This window comes from Passer domesticus, chromosome 4, assembly GCF_036417665.1.
Source record: "Passer domesticus isolate bPasDom1 chromosome 4, bPasDom1.hap1, whole genome shotgun sequence".
Taxonomy (NCBI): domain Eukaryota; kingdom Metazoa; phylum Chordata; class Aves; order Passeriformes; family Passeridae; genus Passer; species Passer domesticus.
Genome location: NC_087477.1, coordinates 21,691,782 through 21,703,459, shown reverse-complemented (window position 1 = coordinate 21,703,459; position 11,678 = coordinate 21,691,782).

Below are 11,678 nucleotides of genomic sequence, written 5' to 3'. Positions count from 1 at the left end.
ACATTTCCAGTAATAAAATATAACATAAATTATTAATTATTGATTTATTTTTCATCTTAATACCAGAAATTAAAAATTAATTCTGATAAGTCCTGATTTTGCCTGGTAATTAATGAAAATTATACTGTAGGTCCACAGGTATTAGATCTTGCTGTTCCATAGGCTTGTCTTCTGAAATCGGTTAGTGTTGTTGCATATACATTATTAAATTTTTATTCAGGGATTTCCAGACGTTTTCAAACATATGGGGGCAACAGTTTCTAAGTGTTAACTGAATGGCATCTGGCTTTGAATCATTTCAGTGATTGAAATACCTCTGGCACCTTTGGGTCAATTGTCAGTGAATTCAGACAACAGTTTGGGGGGTGTGGACAATGTAGCACTAAGAGATAATTATGAAAATTCAAAATAATATATCAAAAAATTCCTACATTTACCTCAAAAATTATACTCCAAACAGTTAATAATATTAAGATTATTAAAATAACTGTTCGGATACATGTGTACAAGCAACATAATTTTCTCATCCAATTAACAGCACCAGGAGTGATGTTTCTCATGGTGTTATTTTCTATTTTGCTTAAGGTAAGAGTCCTAGTCTTTTATGTTTAAAAAAACCACTGATTTAATATGTAGAATTCTCTTATTTAAAATGTATGACACACTTTTCCTTCTGCATCAAGCAACTGGATTCAGGGGAAGAAAGTGTTCCTGACACAGTATTATGTGCTGTGGGCACTGGAAAAAAGGCACCCCAGGAGGCACTGCTAGTCCTGCATTTCTCCAGACATCCAATGGATATGTAAAGGGACTCAAAGGCATCTTTTATCCTTCAGGAGATAGGTCTGGGGAGAGGAGATTGGGGTCCAGCTCCTGGTCACTGTGAAGCTTGGGTCCTAGGTAGGGATGTGTGAAGACTGTCACATCACAAGGCACCATTGAAACTGGCTTTTTAAAACAACTTTTGCAGGCATATCTTACACTGGTTTCTAGGCTGACTTCTTAGGTCTTGTAATAAATCACATCTGATTCAGGGGGATCAGTGTGAGACCTGTTCAAGCACAGGTCAGAAAAATCTGATTTTTGGCAGGTGTGTGATGGGGACAGGAGCCCTCCTAGTGGCTTTAGTTGATAGGACTGGGATGGCTATGTTTGTCCCAGGTCAGTTCAGTGGAAAAATTATAATCCTTGTGAAGTGACTTCCTTGAAACCACCACTTGTATTTCCCACCCTCGGTGAATTCCTTATTTGTCTCTCTCAGTACTGCCTTTCCCCAAAAAAGCTGCTTACTTACAGATAAATTTCCATACTCTCTTCACTCTTCCAAATGACTCATAACTCTCCCAGTCTCTTCTCCTGAACAGAATAATAGGATCCTTCTTGCTGTCGTTTATCTCTGTGAACACCCTGAATTATAACAGTCAAGCAAATAAGATTCAAAGAAATGTTTTAAATTATGGGGGTTTTGGTCTATTACATTTGCATATGATGAAATTATACGACCTTTATGATAGTCCCAAATGAAGTGTACAAAGTGGAATTGGTATAAAAGAGGAACTTTTCTAAGATTATTTCCATCACTGGATATAACCAAACCTATTATTTTTCTCCTGCAAATGGCTCCCCGGTTGGCCAAAAATACAAATGTATCCTTTAAGGAACATAATTGGAGAGTGCTTTCAGATTTGGTTGTTTCTGAGGAAGTTTTGGATCTTTAATTCATTCTTTATAATAATGGGGTAGTTCCTCACTGTGTCATTATAAATTATGATAGAGATCCAGCTGAGCCCTTGGAATTGAGTGTAAATTTAGTATTAACGTTTCTTGGGAATGTAGAACTTAATGAATAGGAAATTTATAAACGACTGTATTCTACTGAAGCAATCTGCTTGTAAGCTCTTTGTTCTGAATCCCATCCCTTGTGCACAGTCTCAAAAAATCCTTTGGGAGTGATGAGTAATACACCAGAGTGAACAGAGGCTGGATTTGGAGAGAAGTCAAGATGTTTCTGATCACTTTGGAAAGAGACAATGTCATTATACTAAGTAAACACTAAAGTGAACTATGGGGTGGAAATTACAAGATAAAACCAAGAGGGTTATTTTTAGTCCATAATCTACATGTTTTAGACCCTATAGGAAGACTGAGTTAGTTTTACAGAATGTTGTATTTAAAATAAATATATTACTGGAGATATATTAAAAATCACTGTGGCTTTAGGTAATGTTTTTAGTGTTCAGATCTATTTGACACATCTGTCTGGAGCCATGGGAAAATTGCAAATTAAAAAGATCCACAAGATAAGCACACACCAGTGTCTGAGGGAGACTAGTCATTTGGGTAGACCCTTTTTTTTTGCATTCTCTGACCCAAATAGCTTATTTTTCCCCTTTGATTTAGAACACAGAAGTTATTTGCTATTTGCAGATCAGGTTATTTGGGTCAAAGCACTGGAGTAGGCCTAAAGTATCTGAACAGCTGGGGGCTTTCTTTTTTTTTTTTTTTTTTTTTTCGTGCATCAGCTTTGTTCTACTTCACTGCTGCTCCACATTTTAGCATCAGCAACCAGTGCCAGCTCCCTGATCCCAGAACCACAAAACTCCATCTGGGTCAGGGAGCAGGTGGGATAAATATGCCTTGCAGGTGTGTATGGTGAGGACATATCTTTTCAAACAGAATTAAATATTAGTTTACAAAGTATATGAGCTGCATGCAATACACATGCTCTTTAATAAGCCAGTTGGTGCAGCATTTCTGAACTGAAAATATAATTCAGAAAGTTATCTTGATTGAGAACTCTGCCATTAGGAAGTAACAGGGAGAAGGTATTGATCAAAAATACTGTAGCAAGCAGAGAGATGCAGGAATCCCCTCTTAGTCCAGTGGTCCTTAATATCTGTGGAAGAGCAGGAACAGCATATTACTATTTTGGAGTGGATAACTAGCTGGGAAATGTTAAAAATACCCATACGGATTAAAAAAAAAAAAGAAAAAAGAAAAAAAAAAGAAGACTGGAGTGCATTTGGGAAGAAAAGATAAAAACTGCTGCTTTGAAAATTATCTGAAACAAGGACAGTGTGGGGAAAAGCGATAATGATACAGACTTCAGAAGTGCAAGAGAAGAGATGATTAGATGTCATAGTAATAGACAAAAATCAGTTTGGGTTTATATATACAGAATTAATGAACTGTGAAAGAAAGAAATGATAGTGAGAGAGAACAAAGTATGCATACACCCTCCAAGTATACTTGATGAGTCTGATAAATTTCCTTGTAACTCTGCAGGGAGTCACAGAGAAGACATCTCTCAGATGGAGAGAAGGCCTTTGTTTTAGATTTGGTCCTCAGAAGTAGGTGTTTGAAATTTAAGTCTGAAAAATCATTGTGTTTTATGCCCCAGCAAGGAATGTCTTGCTGTCCTGAATGCTTTCCTTTCCTTTACTGTCTTCAGTTTTGTCAGTACCTTAATATGAGTTAGATTTACTGCTCATCCTTCACGATTCATGGGAGAAGCTGGGTCCAGGAATGTTTGGCAAATGTTATTTTATGTGTTGTTTAAATTTGTGAAGAATAGGTGTGAAATTCTGCTTATCTGAATCTCTGCCAGGTTTTGGGTTTCTGGATTTAATCTTCAAGGGTACTTCAGTACCCTTGTCTACCCATTTCTTAATGAGATTACAAGTAATAACACAGTAATTGTGCATGGAGTAGTGCATGAAAGATAGACAGAAACTTTTTGTAAGGGCATGTAATGACAGGAAAGAAAGAAGGAAGATTTAGATTAGAGATTAGAAAGAAATTGTTCTCTCTGAGAGTGGTAAGGTCTGGCACAGGTTGCCCCATCCCTGGAAGGGTTCAAGAACAGATTCAATGGAGCTCGGAACAACCTGATCTGGTGAAAGGTGTCCCTGCCCATGGCAGGGGAGTTGGAACGCATGTTTTAAGACTGCTTCTGTACCAAACCATTCTGTGATCCTATGATTTTTCCCACATCTCCATACCAGCTGCGTCCTGCAGGGTAGAAAGGCTAGTTTAGCTTTGCATTTGAAGGGTGGGAAATATGATGGGGAAAAAACAAAACAAAACAAAACAAAACACTCTTTGTAATAGTCTGTAACATTTTAATCAAAGTAAGGTGAGGCCTTTTATCATCTTATCTCTGCTCATGTACTCCAGCTCCTTACCAGTCAAGCTTGTTCCTATGGCACATGTGAATATTCCCTTCCATAAATTCACTGTGTTGGGATACGAGCAGCAAGGTGAGCCACTCTTTAGCCAGCCTTTGCCCAAGGGAACTCAAAAATATTTTTGTGGTTTTGTTACATCACATTTTTAAAGATCTTTAAACACCTGGAATAGGGCTATAGTTCCTTGTTGGCATGCCTGCAGAGTGACCTGTTTAATAAGGAAAACACCACTTCCATTTGCAGTGTTTTAGTGTCAGGCGTGTAACAATCCTCTGGTAGGAGCTGCTCCAAAACTTAACACCCTCAGAGAATGCATCCAAAGGTTTGCTAGGTACACTTGGGCTATGGAGGGCAATAGCTGAAGGGTTTGCAGATTTCTGCTTAACAGTCAAAAATGTCATGTATTTAGACAAAAGATAAATTTTTGCTGAGAACTTGAGGGAAAATACAGGCTTATATAAAAGCCTAACCAGGAATTTTGACATGCATTTTTTACAACATTTAGATTTGCAAAAACCTTCAGGCTACTAAGTTTTATAGTTAAATAAGAAAAGTATGTGCATTTCAACTGCCACTTTGCATTGTAATATTGCTAATTTTACCCAGTTATGAAAATCTATGGTGCTGACATCAAAGAAAAATATTGCTAAAATTAATGAAAAATTAATTTTATTATTGCTATTTACTATCATACCTATATATATAATATAGGTATAATATAATATAATATTTATTATTGCAACCCTATTACTATAATCAATAGATTAAAAAATTGTTGAATAAAAATTAAAAGGTTTTCCTCACAGATCCTTGCATTGTTATATGAAGATTCTAAATGAATATGTGCTAGACATGATTGTTGCATGTTTCAGTGAATGATGAAATTACCTTCAATGGTTCTCTTTTACTGGTAGCTCTTTCACATGCATTTCCATTAGAAAGAACAAAGTGCTCAGTATTAAGATGAGAGTGCTCTTTAGTGGCCTCAATAGCTGGCTCATTCAACAATTCCAACTGTCAATATGCCAGATATTTCTATGTAGTGTTCCCATTTAATGTTTTAATCAAGAAAAACTACTGTAATAGCAGCAAATTGGGCATATAATTAAAACAGAAAAATTTCATATTTTCCCTTTCATGTAACTGTGCTAATTCTCTAATAAATTTCATAAAGTTGACTCGTATTTCTGCTTTGGCATTCTGACAAAAGAACAGAATTCTTTGCAAGTGTTTGCTTAATTTCCATTTTTCAAAACTAATTTCAATTTGTATTGCTTCACTTTAAATTTATTGATTAAAGTAATATTAAGTCTTGAGAAGCTTTGCCAAAGAAAATGAAAGAATTAAATTATGTATATTTAATTAGCTACAGCTCTTATTTATGAACAACCTATTCTCTCTCTTTTAAGGGTGATTTCTTATCAAGTAAACTGATTCACTCATAACACATTAGTCAATCCTGTGAGAAAGATGAGGGGTAAGGGGACTGAAAAAGTCCTTTTATATTTAAAACCTTTAAAGAAAATTCAGAAAGCTTTTTATAAAATAAAAGGCTTCTGTCTTCCTCAAATCTCCACAAGATTTATATTTTTATCTGTTCCATTCCAGTTGGCTTCAAAATTGCTACTTTCAGGTAACAGATTCTTGGAGAGTGAAAGAGTGAAACTTGGTAACATATGAAGGAAAAAAACCTCAGCAGTCTGGATTTCTGAAATTCTTGAGTGTCCATTTCAGATTAAGATTTATGTTTTAGGTATGGATTCCATTAAAATGAGGAAGTATTGCTGTTGTTTGTTGGTTTTGAAGAGATTTCACAATGCTAACCACACAGGTAGTTTTCTTTGTTATGAATAGAGGTTTTGTTTTTATGGCCAAATGTTTTTGTTAAATTGGGAGTGTGCTCAGCACCTTCACAAAGAAGTCCTAAATGTTCAAGCCACATTAAAAAAATGACACGTCACATTACAGCAATAACAATGAACAATAAATCAGTTAATTAAACGTGTGACAAAAGTAATTTTGGGGTGAAAATTAAAATTGATTTCTATTAGAAAGGAAAAAAATAGAACTTACAATTCAGCATCATATTTGTGCAGAACTATAAATTTAATATACCCTTGTTTAGAGAAACTAATATTGAAGATGACAGTCTCTGAAAATTGAAATAATAAGGTTCTTTCTATGATAGCTTTTCTTTAATTCTATAGAGAAGAATAAAAAAATTTAAAATTATCTCTTTTCCCCAGACTAGGGAAATATGTTCCAATGGAGGACAAGAACTTTCCCACTCACAAGTAACCTTTATAAAAGAAAAAAAATAGGGATTAAAGCAAAACATACTTTTAAAACCAATAGGCAAAATGGAATAATCTACCAAATCTGGGAATGAGAACACTTTGAAACCACTTCTTCTGCTACAATTGTAGAGTAGCTGATGATGTAGTTGGTTTTTCCCTTCTTCTCCTGGATAAGCTCTTACAATTTTTTGTCCAAGCTCCACAAAACATACAGTCGTTGGATAGTCAGTCACTTAAACTCCGGCTACATAACTACTGACGTATTTTCTGTTAGATAATAATAAGAAAAAATCATAAATAAGATCAACCTCTTGCCTTTGAACTTTTATTTGATTTCTTCTTGCCCCAGGCTCTTTTGCATTTTTCATCACTTTATATAAAAACTAACTCCTAAATAAATGGTTCTCTTTTCTTTCCCTCTGTTCCTCCCTTTCTTCTCTCTCTCTCCTCTTACTCATTTATGGCTTCTTCTTTTCACTGTGGGGGTGGCTGCAGTGCAGATGACACACACGTAAATGAATTTGGACATGATTTTTAACTATTCCAATATGAAGAATAGTGGCATATTCATCCTAATATCAGACTCTAATGTTGTAACATTTCTATCTTAGCATTGTAAAGGTCTCCAGAGAGCTGGTCTGTAATACACAAGAAGGTTAGGCATGATCCATGCTGACAGTTTCTTTGTACCAAAACATGCCAGCAAAAATGTATTGCTTTATTAGGACATCCATTAGGACCCAGGGAATTCTGGTTTGCTCTTATGACTTCTTTAGGGTGTTAAAAAAATATATTATAAAATCCTATCTTCTAAGATTTGACCACAGACTTTAACTTACAGCAATAAATGTCCTGTACTATACATGTAGTGCTGTACAGCTTCCCTGGTCATCCATCATTTGTTAAGCTGTTTTAATTTAAAATATATAACAGTAACCACGGGAGCAAGGAAAAGCAGCTTCTGGGTACAAATGGCTATAATGCTTTAAAATTCCCATTCAATAAGATTTTGGTGTAGCATTGATGGAACAGCCTGTTCTCTGTGTTCTACTGGTGGGAATGTTCTCGTGGCACATGTAATGCAAAATACATATTGCCAGATTGGTTTTATTTAATACTTGTTTAACAAGAGTGTCCCAATCCACTAATTGGAACAAGTAACCTAGAGGTCCATTACAAATTGCTAAAAGGACACATATGATAACCCTAGGAAAGAAATATGATTGCCTTTATTTATTATTAATCATTCTATAGTTAACCAATTAACAAATAATTTTATTCTTTCAGGCTTTTAAGGAAAGGCATATTTCTATGGTAATTATCACCACTCAGATATGAATACTATAGAATAAAAGAATTAAACATTTTAATGCTACTTTGCTCTAAGCAAACAATAACCCTTAAGATTTGTAACCTCCAACCCCATTGATAATTTATTTAAATAGCAAAACAATTAATTTTCTAAAGTATATAACCATTTTTACTCTGAAAGCCCATTCTTCTATGTCAGTAGGTAAATATGCTGTTCCCATATGTTTTTCCAGCTCAGAGTACATTGATAGGAAGCTCATGGTGGCACTGCTCTGTGGTTGTTTTATTGATTTGGAGTTGATTTGTTTGAGTCCCACTGTCAATTTTTAGTTTTGCTAGAAGAGGCTCAACAAAACATTTCACGTGTATCTCTAAAATAAATACTCTTGTGCCTAAGGAAAGAGGATGTGTCCTATTTCCTTTGCTTTGTGTAAAGCAGGTTCACTCTCTTGAGAGCAAATATTGTAGTCCTTGTTCCCTTGATTACCATGTCAAGGTTTTCAGTGGAGCAAGAACTGGATGTGTGCTTCTTCATCTTAAGGGAGGTAGGTACCCATGGCCCTTGGCTAAGGAATTGCTCTCAACTGCAGTGTTTTTTTGGTGCACTGAATATTTAATTAGTTATTGCAAAGTGGAACAGCTTTCAGGCTGAAATAGGAGGGGGGAAATATTTTCCTCCCTCATGAATATCTTATGGGATATTCTCCTGGAAGGTAGAGAATTCAGATCTTCTCAAGCAGAGAAGAGAGTGAACCCAGGTCTCTTACACTCAAGCTTGGGGCATAGGCTTGGAATTAAATTAACTAGAAAGCTGTCTAGTTGTAAATGGGTCAGCCTGTGTGTGAGTAAAAATAGTCCAGGTAAGTTAAGTCACCTTGCTTCTGCTCCTGTGAATCCTAACCAGGGAGAGAGGTCTGCATCTAACATGATCCATATTTGAAGCATATTTTTCCACTCCTTAAGCATATGCACTGAATTTTGGTGAGTCCTGCTATGATCCCACTGTTAGAAATTAAATTGTTCTGCGTTGTGTATGAAACCTCCAAGCCAAAGCAAAGATGGGCATTTGATTTGGTAGCTACATAACAGAAAGTCATTGTTTTGTCTAAGTATTAATCATATGTGAACCATTACTGCAGCCAAAACCTACATACACCATGGTCTCAGGATAAAGCAAAGAGAACACCTTATATGCCAGGATAGCAGTATCCTCTCCTGATAGGTACACTGAAAGAAAAGTTCAGGAAATGATTGAATTCTGCTAGCAAAGTCTACTTGACTGGACATACACACTGTGAGGAATTAAAGATTAGACTTGGTACTAGGTTTAACTTCAATATGAGTTTATTATTTTCTTTTTTGGGGGGTGAATTATCTTTATTTGAAATTGTTTAGCAGCTAAGATTAAAAAATTAGAAATAGGTCTAAGATGGTTTCACAAGTGAGAGTCATAGAAAATAGAAATCACAATGTGTTTCTCAATAACTTTGTTCTGTGTTCTAACCTAGATATTACTTTTTGCTTTTGAAAAATCATCAGACCTTTATAGATAGCTAGCATGTTCTATCACCTCACTTTTTTACATATTTAAATACAATGGCAAGTATTTTGCTAAATAAAAATGATTTCACTTTAAGATAAATTCTCACATTGTGACTGTGTTGCTACTAAATATACTTTTATCACTCAGTCAGCAAATAAATTTTGGGGTCCCGTTCATAGTCAAATCTCTGAAGGGAAGATTCGTCTGAGAAAACATTCTGGCAACTCCAAATAACAGCAGTTATTAATGATGTGAAAAAAATATTTTTGCAAATTGATGCTGAATGATTTCTTTAAGATAACTGAGACCCATTAAAACCGTTTTTCCTAGTGAATAAATACCCCATACAATTTGTAGGTTTTCTTGCTTTCCATTCTCTATTTAAGCCATGATACAAAGCTCTTCTCTTGTCAAAGCTTTTTTGCATTTTAATGGGCATCTAGAGAATATTTCTACTACAAAGGCATGTGTGGGTGAGAAACAAGAATGGAAGAGATGAAGTTGATTTCACTTCGCCTCTTTCACTTATGGCTTGATGGCACCTGCCAAATTTGATTTTGGAGTGTGCACATACAGCATATATTAAAAAGCTTGTAAATTTTCAGAAAGGGAAATCAATAGAAGAATTCAATATGAAAAGCTCATTCTTAACTGATAGGTTAGTTGAGGTTTCATGGCTCACTGTACATTTTAAGAGCAACATTCTAGGCTGTTACTGATCATGAGAAAGAGTTAATTTTAAGAGGAAATGTGTATGTTGAAGAATGCTAACTTCATAATATACTTTCTATCCAGAAGGTCACAAATGGATAGCACTGCTAGAATAAAGGCCACATCCTAATTTTTAAATCTCAAAAATAAAGTCCTTAAAATTTACATTAAATAGATCTTATTATTCTCTTCTTCTTGTTCAAACAAAGGTTCAGAGAGATGAACTGATTCAGCTGAGGTCAACACTGCAAGTCCACAAAAAAAATCCCTAGGGTGAGTGATCCATTTCAAGCCTGGCAAAAGCCTTTTTTAAATTCCCCTCCCTTTTGTAGTCACATAAAATTCTATAGCTCAAAGATAAGCTATCTTTCAACACTCTTCATGTAATCAATCTGTGTTGCTAATAGCTCACCAGTGAGATGATATGTCCACATCACCAACCCTTTTGATGGACAGCTTTTTATCAGTAAGTTGCAGAAACTATATAGTAACAAATTTCTTACTTTCTCTTTTGTAGAACAAAAATGTATTTGTACTGCCACAGGCAGAGATGTACACTAAAAAATTGAGAGGTATACACATTTCATTAGAACCAAACTTAAACTGATACATTTTCAAAAATGTGATTATTTTTAGTCCTATAAAATTTGTTGATATTTTACATCCTACTAAGTTCTCCTTCTCCTCCCATCTGTCTCCTTCTCTGTCTCTCTCCATCAGTATCTCTTCAGTATCCCTAGAAATCTGGATCAAAACATTAAGGGTCACTGAATGCAGCAGAATCTGTCTTCTCAGCACTGCAATTAATCCAGAGATTCACTAAATATCATAAACACAAAAGAATCTGGATATAATTTAAACCCAAAACAAACAAAAATCTCAAATTTCCTTTCTGTTTCATACATATTTACAAAAAGCCCCCTCAAGAATCCTGAACAAACCAACATTACTATCAGTGCCTGTAGTGGAGGGTACTGTTATTAGAGTGTCTCACTTCAGCAGTGAACCTTTTCTTCAGATAAGTACAAAAACTCTGCCTTATTAAGACAAATCTTCCAATTAAAGAAAAATTTTTCATTGTGAGGATTGATCAGAAATCTTTTCAGGGCAGAATAAGTTTTGAAGGTCCTCATTCTATTAGCTGTCTGGCAGATGAAGTAGTAGCTTATACATCAATTAATCTACAGAAACTATTTATGTCCTTTTGTAAAAAATGTACAGATTTTTATGACAAGTGAGGGAAATAAACCTTTTTACTGTTTCTTTCTATCTGAAAGAGAATTGGGAAGAAACCAATACTTGATATGTGCCTGCGGAGAGGAGAAACAAACACCTAGCAGGTAAGAAATCTATTCAAATTTGCTGAGGCTCGTCAAAAAAAGGACAGATGTAGGAGCTAACAGCTCTTTTCTGAGCTGATTGAACCTAAAAATAGTTCATTTGGGGGTTGCATAAACTATAGTTTGGGTTTTATATCCCTAACTTTTATTTTTATCTCAACTGCCCATGCTTCTTGTGATTTTCTTCAAACAGCTTGAAAACTATACATCAGCCTCCTATCTGTTGTGTACATTGTGCACAATATTCATTATTTAGATGATCTCTAAGAAGTCTGTTATGGTAAAAATG